The sequence below is a fragment of the Ictidomys tridecemlineatus genome, chromosome 1 (genome assembly GCF_052094955.1).
Source record: "Ictidomys tridecemlineatus isolate mIctTri1 chromosome 1, mIctTri1.hap1, whole genome shotgun sequence".
NCBI classification, from domain to species: Eukaryota; Metazoa; Chordata; class Mammalia; order Rodentia; family Sciuridae; genus Ictidomys; species Ictidomys tridecemlineatus.
Window position 1 is genome coordinate 231,928,152 of NC_135477.1, and position 10,701 is coordinate 231,938,852.

The window sequence follows — 10,701 nt, forward strand, 5'->3', positions numbered from 1 at the left end:
CATTTAAAACATTTAATTCAATAACATCCGTATAATTTTAAAAATGACAATGCCTCAAATAACATTAATAATTGATTTTCTGAAGTTGTTTTATTTGATGTAATAAAAGAAAGTGTTAAATCCCCAAAACAATAATCTTAGAATAGTTTCATCCCCATGTGTTACTAATAATAATCTTTAAAATAAATATATAACATTTTTTGAAATAATGTAAAATTTAGAAATATTTTTGGACAATTCATAGTTTTGCTTATTGGAGCTATGTGATCATTCATAAATGTGGCAAGTATCTATTGCTAAAAATAAATAATTGAACTAACAAGCTATTTCAATGAATAAATGGTAATGAGCTTCCTTTTATGAAAATTCATCTCATTATCATGTTACCTTTTTCCAAAAGTCCACAATTTTATTTATATTTACAATAATGTATACAATCCCTTCATGACTTTAGCAACTTGCTGATTTTTATCATTATTTTTTCTGTGAAATTCTGTTTACTTTCAGCAAGAGTTTAATGAGATTTATTTTGTATATTACGAAACAGAAACCCAACAATATCCACAACCATAAATTGACATTAAAATTCTATATATTTTTAATATCATTGTAAAGTTTTCCAAACAAAAATTCATTCATCAGTCAATCAAAAATGTTTGTGTACTATTTAGAATATGCATGCCTCTATCATGTTGTAACTGTAGAAAACAGTGGGTGAAGAAACCTAAATCCTTGCTCACATGAAGCTCCCATGTCAGATGAACAAATACATAAACACATACTCAAAATTTCTGACTTCATGTCAGGCCACTCTCCTCTGTGGTCACTGCCTTCCTAGACAAACTTGATGTTTATATACTGTTGGCATATTGCAGGTCTGTTCACTGCCAAGGAATTTTGCATTGGTTACAAGAACTATGTCATGGCATACAGATCTAGAATGGATGTTGGGATCACATCTTGGCTTAAATGCACTTTCTCAGGGAAACCTTCTCTGTTTTTCAATCCAGAGTGTCACACTGATAGCTAACAACTATCCAACAACTATCTTACTATCTTACCTATCAACATTTTATTTCCCTTGAAAGACTTAACAATTTATTATGTGTGTGTATGTATATGTTTTTACTACCTGTATATGTTTTTAATGTATTAATAATATTTAAACAGAATTAATTTTTTCAAAGTGTGTTTATTTTCTTGTTATTCAAACATTTGCTTACTTCTATATTTTATGACTAGCAAACCATAATCTTATGGAGGTCTGAAACTGTTTATTAACATTATTTCTTTTTTAAGAATTTTTTTGGGGCCACAACAGGTGTTACAAGGTTTGATAAATGTATAATGCATCAGTGAATGAATGTCATGGATATTTTCTTTTTTCATGAGAAATTAAAAGTCTTTGAAAAGCTTTAAATCAGGGAAACCCAGTACCTAACTCATGATTATAGATATCACTGTTCCTTGTTGCATAAAAAAAATCAGTTTTTATTGCTGTGACAATCATACCCTTTTACTTCAAAAATCCATTGTAAGGGTGTTTGCCCCTGACAGTTTAGGTTAATTGAAGGAGAAGACTACAGGTTTGATGAAGGAAATTTCAATGCCAAATGAAGAGCCATGAAAAAATGTTTACTTTCTGAAATATTTGTTGAATGATCAAATGCCTTATGAATTGCAGGTATTTAGTTAAGCAAAATGAATACAATGATTAGAGTGTTCAAGTCCAAATTTTAAATGTTCAATTTCTAACTTTAAAGACTTCCTTGCACAATAATGTAGGTAAACCTGCAAACAAATTACTAAATTCAGGGTGCCATAATATAAAGAATATTGACAACCAGATAGTCAGTTCATGATTCTCACATGGAAGATTATATGCAAAACACTGGGATTTTTTTTTAGAGTTGTTCTGTATACATTTTTTTCATGTGGTCAGTGTTGATGTGTGGTTCATCTACCACTTTAAATCTATTAAGCTACAGTATTCACCAAGTACATTACTTAAAATACAATCTAGCATATACATAAAGATAACAGTTTTTGGAATCATAGCACTTACCAATATTTTATTATAATTCAAACAAAAACTACTTTGTAAAGTGTAAGAGGAAAACCTTGATTTTTTTTTGCTCAAATATACTTGATATTAAATTCTGAATCTAATACATAATATCCAGATTATTTCTAAATATCTAATGCAGCCCCTGAGATAGCTAATATTTGATTGCTTTTCAACTACATATAATTTCTATAGATTATCGGCTCCCCTGCAAAGCCCACTGTTCTTAATATACACTACACACACTGAGGTTGGTAACTGTGATGATTTTATGATGACATCATAATGGCTACCAATGAAGAAAGGGAGAAGAAAATGAGAAACAATAAATATTAAAAGCCCTACTGACTGTGTTCACCACGATGGTAGTGCCAATGGCAGACTGGGTGGCTTATGAGGAAAACTGAATCACAGAGTAAGGCCAATCCAGCAAGGGTAAAGTAATTTTCATCCAATCACCAAGACGATAGACCAGCCCAGGGCTCTGTGGCTGCCATATGCAGAAACATGGCCCCTCTTCCATTCATCCACTATTATTACACCTCTCTGAGTGTGTAACATCACACATAGGACTTTGCAAATGTCATTACATTAGAAAAATTGTTTTGAATAATCCAAATAATTCTAATACAATCACATTATAATCACATGACTTCCTTTTAAAATTTTGTATTGGTGTATTATAATTATGCATAATAGCAGGATTCATTATGCCATATTCATATGTGCACAGGCATAATTTGAACATCTCACTCCCCATTACTCTCTCCTTTCTCTCCTCAGTGTATCATTATATATATATATTGTGTATATATATATATATATATATATATATAATCATACAGCAGTCATTGTAGTGTATTCATGCATGAAAATAGCATAGATTTCACTCCCCAGATGTTAAAGTAGAGACCAAAAACATGAAAAAGATTCCACTAACTTGCTGGATTTAACATGTAGGAACCACACAGATACAGTTGGAAGGGAAATAATGCTTCCAACAACTCTAATTAGGAAGGCTCTTCTTCCAAGGCTCCAGAGAAGCAATCTTGCTAACCAACATGATAGGTAAATCTGCATGACTACCAAATAATACAATTATAATAAATTAATGGTTCTCTAAGCTTTGATTATGTACTGACAAGGCTTCCTAAAGCATTGCAGTGTTGGGAATGTGAGATTTCCTACACAATGAATAATGGATTTCCCCAAAGTTAATATAGAATCTGCCAAGCCTCTTAGCCTAACGTGGACAGGGCTGAGGCATGTACCATATCCTTATCATTGTGTTTTGATGAAGACAAGAAGTTACAAGTATAGCCTGCATTTAAGAGAAGGACAAACAGACTTAATTTTTAATGGTTAAAATTAAAGGTGAATACATAATGGGAAGGGATTGACTGCAGCCATCTTTAGAATGTATCTTCTATAGTCCCGAACTTACATATTGCTCAACATCTGATAAAAATAAGACCCTTTTTATTATCTAAAAAAATTGACATTTAAATGTCACCATGATTTTATTTATGTTATTTTAAGTTACAAATAAAAATCAGAAGTAATGAGATATTTTTCCAAAATGAAACAACAGTGATGAGTGAAGAATGTATTTTATACCACATAGAAGGTATGAAGGAGTGTGAAACAATCAGTACACATTATGCAGATTCACTATAAAATGTTTCTCCACAGAAAACTTTTTCAACAAAACTTATATAATGTATTTTATTTAGAAATAAAACGTCAATTGTGAACTTAATTGGACTAAGGCTATTTTTATCTAATCCATCTTTATATATAAAAGAATATATTATGAAATAATGCAAAAAATTTTAAATATTTATAAGATCCTACTTAAAATAAATTGTGTTAAATAAATACCCTCTTAGTGCTGATTGATAATGTGTAAAATATCCTATTTTATTTATATATATGCAATTATGAGATTTATAAATAGAATAATACAATACACTATGTTATAAGTTCTCATTTGTATATATATTTAACTTAGCAAAGATGCAATGAAAGTCACTCAAAACAAAACAAGAGAAATAAAGAATGAATGAATGTCAGGAGGAGGGGAAGAAGGAATAAATAATTTAAAGTCAAGAAAATTTTGTATTTTCGAAAGAATAAATAAAACAGATAAAATGGTCACTTGAAGTTTTTTCTGTTGTAGAATCAAATCTGACTTTTGTTTGTATTTCATATATCTCAGTCAACTCTAACCTTGAAGAACAATTAGTGCAATATAATTCTAAAATCAAAACAACTTCTTAAATAATTATTATCTAAAAATAAAACAAAAGTATTCTAGTATAGGAAGACAATAAATATAAGATTTCCTAAGAACAGTATATCAATTTATTTTATTTTATTTTGTTTTTTTTCTTAATCAGAATGTGGGAAAGCTACAGGGTTTGGAAGGGATGGGTAGACCCTCCAAACATGGGGACAATGTCTTCCAGCGATTCCTCTCCCTGCACTATCAATGACCAGGGCATTAGCAGCCCATGACCACTTTCAAATGTGGGACATATCAATTTATTATACATCATATTTTATAAAGATTTTTAAGAATGACTTGTTTTGGTTGGGTGTGAGGTGGCCCCCAAAAGGATAGGTGGGAGACAATGAAAGGTGGTTCAGAGGAGAAATGATTGAGATGTAAAAGTCTTAACCCAATCAGTTAATGAATTCCCTAATAGGGATCGACTGAGTGGTAATGGTAATGGTAGGGTGTGGATGAATGGGATGGGAATTTGGGTGTGGTTTGGGGTATGTATTGAAATCTGACAAGTGGAGACTTCCCTTTCTGCTTCTTGATCATCATGTGAGCTTCTTTTCTCTACCACACTCTTCTGCCAATGTTCTGCCTCACCTCAAGCCCTGAGGAGTGGAACTAGCCTTATATGGACTAAAACCACTGAAACAATGAGCCCTCAAATAAAATTTTCCCTCTGACAATTGGTCTGGGTAAATCTTTTAGTCACAGCTGGAAAAAAGCTGACTCAAATATGTATTTTATCAAATAAATTGTTTATTTACTAGCTTAATTTAGAAGTAAGGTCCCATATATATGATGTGACTCTATGGAATTTAATTTAATTGTGAATTTGTAAGTTAAACATAACCTCACTTTATTTTAAGCTTTCTAAATTTAATAATTCAGACACTGTATTTTCTCTTACTTCATTTTATCATCAACTAAAAACTAGTTTCTAATGACATGTGAAAAAATTAAATAAATAATATTAAAACTGGTTTGAATAGTTGATGTATTTCAATTGGTATGGAAAATACATTCCCTTGGAAAGATAGAGCTTTATTTCCTGGTTGTGTCACAGAATCAACTCAAGATATAATTAATTTTACCAAATAAAAATTGATTTCATTCTTCAAAAGAGATAACTACATCTTATTACCTTTTTTCCTCTATGTTCATTTAAATGGCCTTGAAATTTTGCTTATACTACACATATATCCTTAAAAACATTCACAATGTGGAACCCATATGGCCAACCAAAGGAATTCATAGGGTTAATTGCATAAAAGGAAGCTTTTAAAAATGCATTTTTCAAACCACAGGGAAGTATGTGATTATGTATATTTTAAATAGCTGTATATAAATTAAGGCTATGTAGCTTTTTATTTAATTTTAAAGATAAATTTTAAATTTTATAAGAGAAACAATGGCCAAGTAGGAAAAGAATATTTGTTGTTTAAACAACATTTAGTAAATTATATAGATGCTTAATGCAGATGTTTTCACTTTGACAATGATCTCATGGCTATTGCCAAGAAATAGAAAAATTCCAAAATACCTCTACCCTGGATATTCTGTGCATCAATGGAAGAACAACCATCCACCAACAAGTTAAAAATTATCTATTCCATCTATTCAAACACAAAACTTTTTGAAAATACAATAAAATTAATTATACTCATTTGAGGACAAAATTCTTTTCAGGAAAATGTATAGGTGTGCATTGTATGTGTTTCAGGAAGAAATATGTAAATGATAACAGCAATGTTTACCATGATGACTTCTGAAACATAATAAGCACAATGTGATGACAAGCACATTAACAACTTAATTTTTAAATTTATCACATTCTAATTTATAGATTATACATAGATTATACTCTGTGAATCTAGGTTATCTAAAATGTCACTTATTCTATTAGAATTATGCAATCTGGAATACTCATAACTTGGTTTTAATGTTGATTAAAATTTAACATTTGGGATCACATCTTAGCAATAATACATTAGTGTCTATCCCAGTTTGGAGTGACCCTTATGTAGCATCTGCAAAAGCATTGACAGTTTCCCATTGAAAAAGGTCATCAGGTTCAAGGGATACTAGTAAATTCAAATGTGCTGTATGCAATTTGAAAATTTCCTGTTCCCCAAGGAAGACAAATTGCAAATATGGAGCAGTATGAATGTTGATGTTCTATACTAACACCTATTCTTGTAATCAGTTGACTAAAAAGAAGCAAATATTAAAAATTTCAGGGTAGAGGGAGAGGGTGTAGCTAAATATTAGAGCATTTGCCTATCATATGCAACACTCTGGTTTCAATCCCTACACCCCGCCACCCACCCACACACACAAAGAAAAAAAAAAAGGAAAGAAAGAAAGAAAAAATAAGAAAAAATTGAAGGGTACATTCAATATAAGTGGAGGATGGTTTTCTTATGTTAAAGGTTACAACTAAAACAAGTTCAGTGTAATATAGCAGTACCATTTCTGTTGTATGATTCTACTTATTTCCAATGCTTAAATAAGTAGAATCATACAACAGAAATGGTACTGCTATATTACATTTAATTTAATTATTTAATCATTCATTTAATCTACACAAACTCAACAAGTAAAGAAATACAACACCCCAAAAAGTTTTGTAAATATAATTCCTAATATATGAAGGAGACCTAGATCATAAAAAACAATCAGAAATCAGATCAATCTGTGTTTTCATGGAATTCTCACAAAAATATATTTTGTGTAGTTGAAAATACATTAGTTTCTGTGATAAGGAATATCAAAATGTTAAGCTTAAAAATCCAAAGAGATATAGTTTAGTTATTTATAAGAGACAGAGAAATATACAGGGAAAAGAGGCTGAGAACTTTGGGGATATTCTAAACTATTTTCCATAGTGATATGTCTCATAATTTGGGAGAATTTATTTTCTATTACTATTGTAAAGTTATCCACTTTTTAATATTTTCCTACATATGTGCTGGGAATTGAAATTCCACCCATCAGATGACCTTTGCCAGAATATACATACATATACCTTAACTAATATTCAATTTATTCATATTTAATTTATCCCTTAGAAATGTGAAGTTTCAAGTACATAGCAATTAACCTAATAATCTGGGGAAAATGGTTAAAAGGAAGTGATATGATCAGGATCCAAATCCTGGTACTGCTTATATCCAAAGTACATGCTCTCTGTAGCATGCTGCATTGCTTTCTCCACAATCTAATATAGACACAAATGTGGCATAAATCAATACCCAATTTTTAACTTTCTGAAAAATGACCAATTTGCTTTTATACAGCTACATTATATAAGAAAAAACACAGGAAGAGTGTATTACATTCAAAAGTTCTCAATGAGATAATTGTTAAAAATATAGAACTATAGAAAATACTTCTTAGTTGTTTAAAAAGGCTCTTCAAATCACAGAAAGGATATATTTCTTCTAACAAAATAGAATGTTGGCAATATCAGCACTAACAACTTTTAAAAGGTTTCACTGACAGGCTTTGGAATGATTCTTGAAATTAATATGTGCTATGATTTGAATGTGTTCCCCAGATTTCACGTGTTGGAAATATAAGTCTCCAAGGAATCAGCGTTAAGAGGTTAGACTTTTAAAAGGTATCAAGGTCATAAGGTATTTGACCTCATGAATGCAGTAATAAGGTTTCAAATGAGTGGGTTCCTTATCATTCCCTTACCCTCTTTCTCACCCCATGGGAAGCCTTCTCCTTGTTACTATGAAGCAAGAAGTCCTTCTCCACATGCAGCCCATTGATCTTTGACTTCCTTCTAGTTTTCAGAACTGTGAAACTAAGTTCTGTTCATTATAAATTATACAGTTTGTGGCATTCTGTTATAGCAACATGAAATGGACTAAGACAAGATGTAGCCATCATTTCTAAGGAAGTTTGTCATTATTCCCAGTATACGAAAAAGCTGGCAATGTCAATGCTAAGAGTTAAACATTTCCTTCATAATGCTCAAGTGAAAAAAAAAGTGTACATTACTTATTCTTATGAATAAAATTGGATTTGTCTCTGTACTTAATTATTTTAAAAAGAATTAGATCTATATTTTAAAGTCTTTCTTTTCCTTTCTATGTTATAAAAAAAATCCCAGAAGCCTTGCAATTAAAACAAACGGAGCAAGAGCATTTTCTTTGTTATCTGTTGCTATTATTCCAGAGATTAACACCGTATCCACCCACCTTCGTGGGCTACTTGAAAGCAGATTTGGAATTCAAGGCATATACCCTTTCATTGCTGTAACATCAAACAATTTTGTAGTGCTCACTATGTCACCATTCAATTTTCTACTGGAAACCTTCCACAGCCAACCCTTCCAGAGGTCTTGCTGCCTTTAGAATGCAAGAAAAGTGAAAAAAGAATCAGACCTCTGTGACCAACCATTTCCCATTCTTTGAAGTCAGCCTCTGCTCATTAACCTCTTAAGCCAACTCCTCCTACTGAAATTTTAGCTCTAAAATCACTTTATTGTGTTTACAAAGGTCTTTTGACTTTCTCTTCCTAATGCAGATCAGGATCCCATGTCCAAGACACAAATCCCTGATCACCTTTTTTGGAAGAAGGAGAAAATATCACTTCTCATTCTTTGGTAAATATCACCTCTCAATTTTAGCAGCTGGAGAAAACAGCCACAGTTATTGACTCAATCAATTATATTGCCATATTCTCTCTCTAGTGTGTACTCCTTGTTAAAACACTGCTTTTCATCTCAGTGTCCCTTGAGAGGTGGACTAAGACAGTGTTTACATGGTTACTGATTTGGATCTTCCTTACACAGCCTCATCTAATCTGTGTGTAAGCAAAGGGATATTTTCATCATTTGTTTTTCGCCATTTAGCAATCTGACCTTCTTTATTATTGGGTTTGTTTGTGTAAACCTTCTTATGAAGTATTTAGACATCAAACCACAGCATTTCCCATCAATGATGTGTTTTTTAACTCTTATAGAAGTTATGATAATGCCAATGTCTGCTATTTATTAATAATATTCTCTAAACAAATTTCATATTCACTTTAAAAATTATCCAATTTTCTATAATTCAACAATTTCTACTTTGGATGAAAATCCTCCCTCTTCACCTATTTATTAGGTAGATGGATTGATAGATACATAGATAGATAGAAATATAGATATATTAATTTGCATCTCAGGAGGCATATCTAGATTTGAGGAGATGGGAAGCAGTTTCACCTCAGGCTTTAGCAATGTAGACCATTCTTTTTCATTTTTCAGAGCATATTTCAATGTTTTAAACATTCAGAGACTGAGATTAGAGAGGTTAAAAATTACCTTTCCAAAACTCTCACTTTCAAGGCATTATCTTGTAAGTTTCAAATAAATCAAAGTCTTTAACTAGCTATAAGACAGTCATTTCTCCATGTCCCTTCTGAATCCACCTGTGCTCCATTTTTATACCTACCCCAAAATCTCTCCTTATTCTCTATGTATTGAGGGAAAAAATAAAAATGATGTTCCTACCAACCCAGAAAATCCCCTCAAACAATTTCATTGTTGAGTAATATTTTAAATAAATTTTAATGCGTATCACAGGCAATGCACTAAACAGATTACACAGACATAAAGAATACTCACTTTTTATACAAGCCATCAGATATATATTATGTGCACATTCTCAGAATAAGTGATGACTTGTCTTCATATAAAAGGATTTGACACATTGATTTGCTCTGAATTCTTTCTTAATTCATTTTAAATTTATATGGTGTTTGGAGTAGCTATCAGTTCTAGCTATTTGTCATCATCCAAGGAAAAAGTCAAATATCTAGAATGGTGGCAAAGCTAAACTCTCACCAAGACGGCCAAATTTAGGTGTTGTCTTTTCTGATCTCAATGGGTTGTATGTAACTCAGGAATTAGGGTCACGTAGCTTGTTAAAAGCTTCACATGCATGTCATAGGGAACATAGGCAGGATACACAATGCAAATTCCCTTGAGAAATTGGGCTTAGAATAGGAAAGGGGGAAGATTGTCTTCTGTTAATTAATGAGGACCACTCTCCTCCACCAGTATGATACTTTATAATATATAATCCTTTCAGATTTTTTCCTATGCTGGGGATTAAACTCAGGGCTTCAAGCATGCTAGGCAAGCACTGAACCACCGAACTACATCCCCAGCCCTCACATATGTTCTTGTGGTAGCTATTATTTTTTTCATAATGAGTTTAAAAAGTTACAAATGGATATCATTCCCAACATATTTAAAATGATGAAAATTGAAAATAACTCTGTTACAGTACCTTGAAGTGTTTCCAAAAGAATCTAGGTATTACTGCTAATTTGTATTCAATATTATGCATACATG

The 10,701-nt window shown here is 31.5% G+C and overlaps 1 non-coding gene across 1 annotated transcript; it reads right to left on the reverse strand.

Moving 5' to 3' along the window:
• Positions 1-4,466: 4,466 nt before the first annotated feature.
• On the reverse strand, positions 4,467-4,600 carry LOC120885976 (small nucleolar RNA SNORA71). The gene has a single exon (XR_005728762.1). It is a non-coding gene; the product is annotated as a small nucleolar RNA SNORA71 (small nucleolar RNA).
• Positions 4,601-10,701: the final 6,101 nt, after the last annotated feature.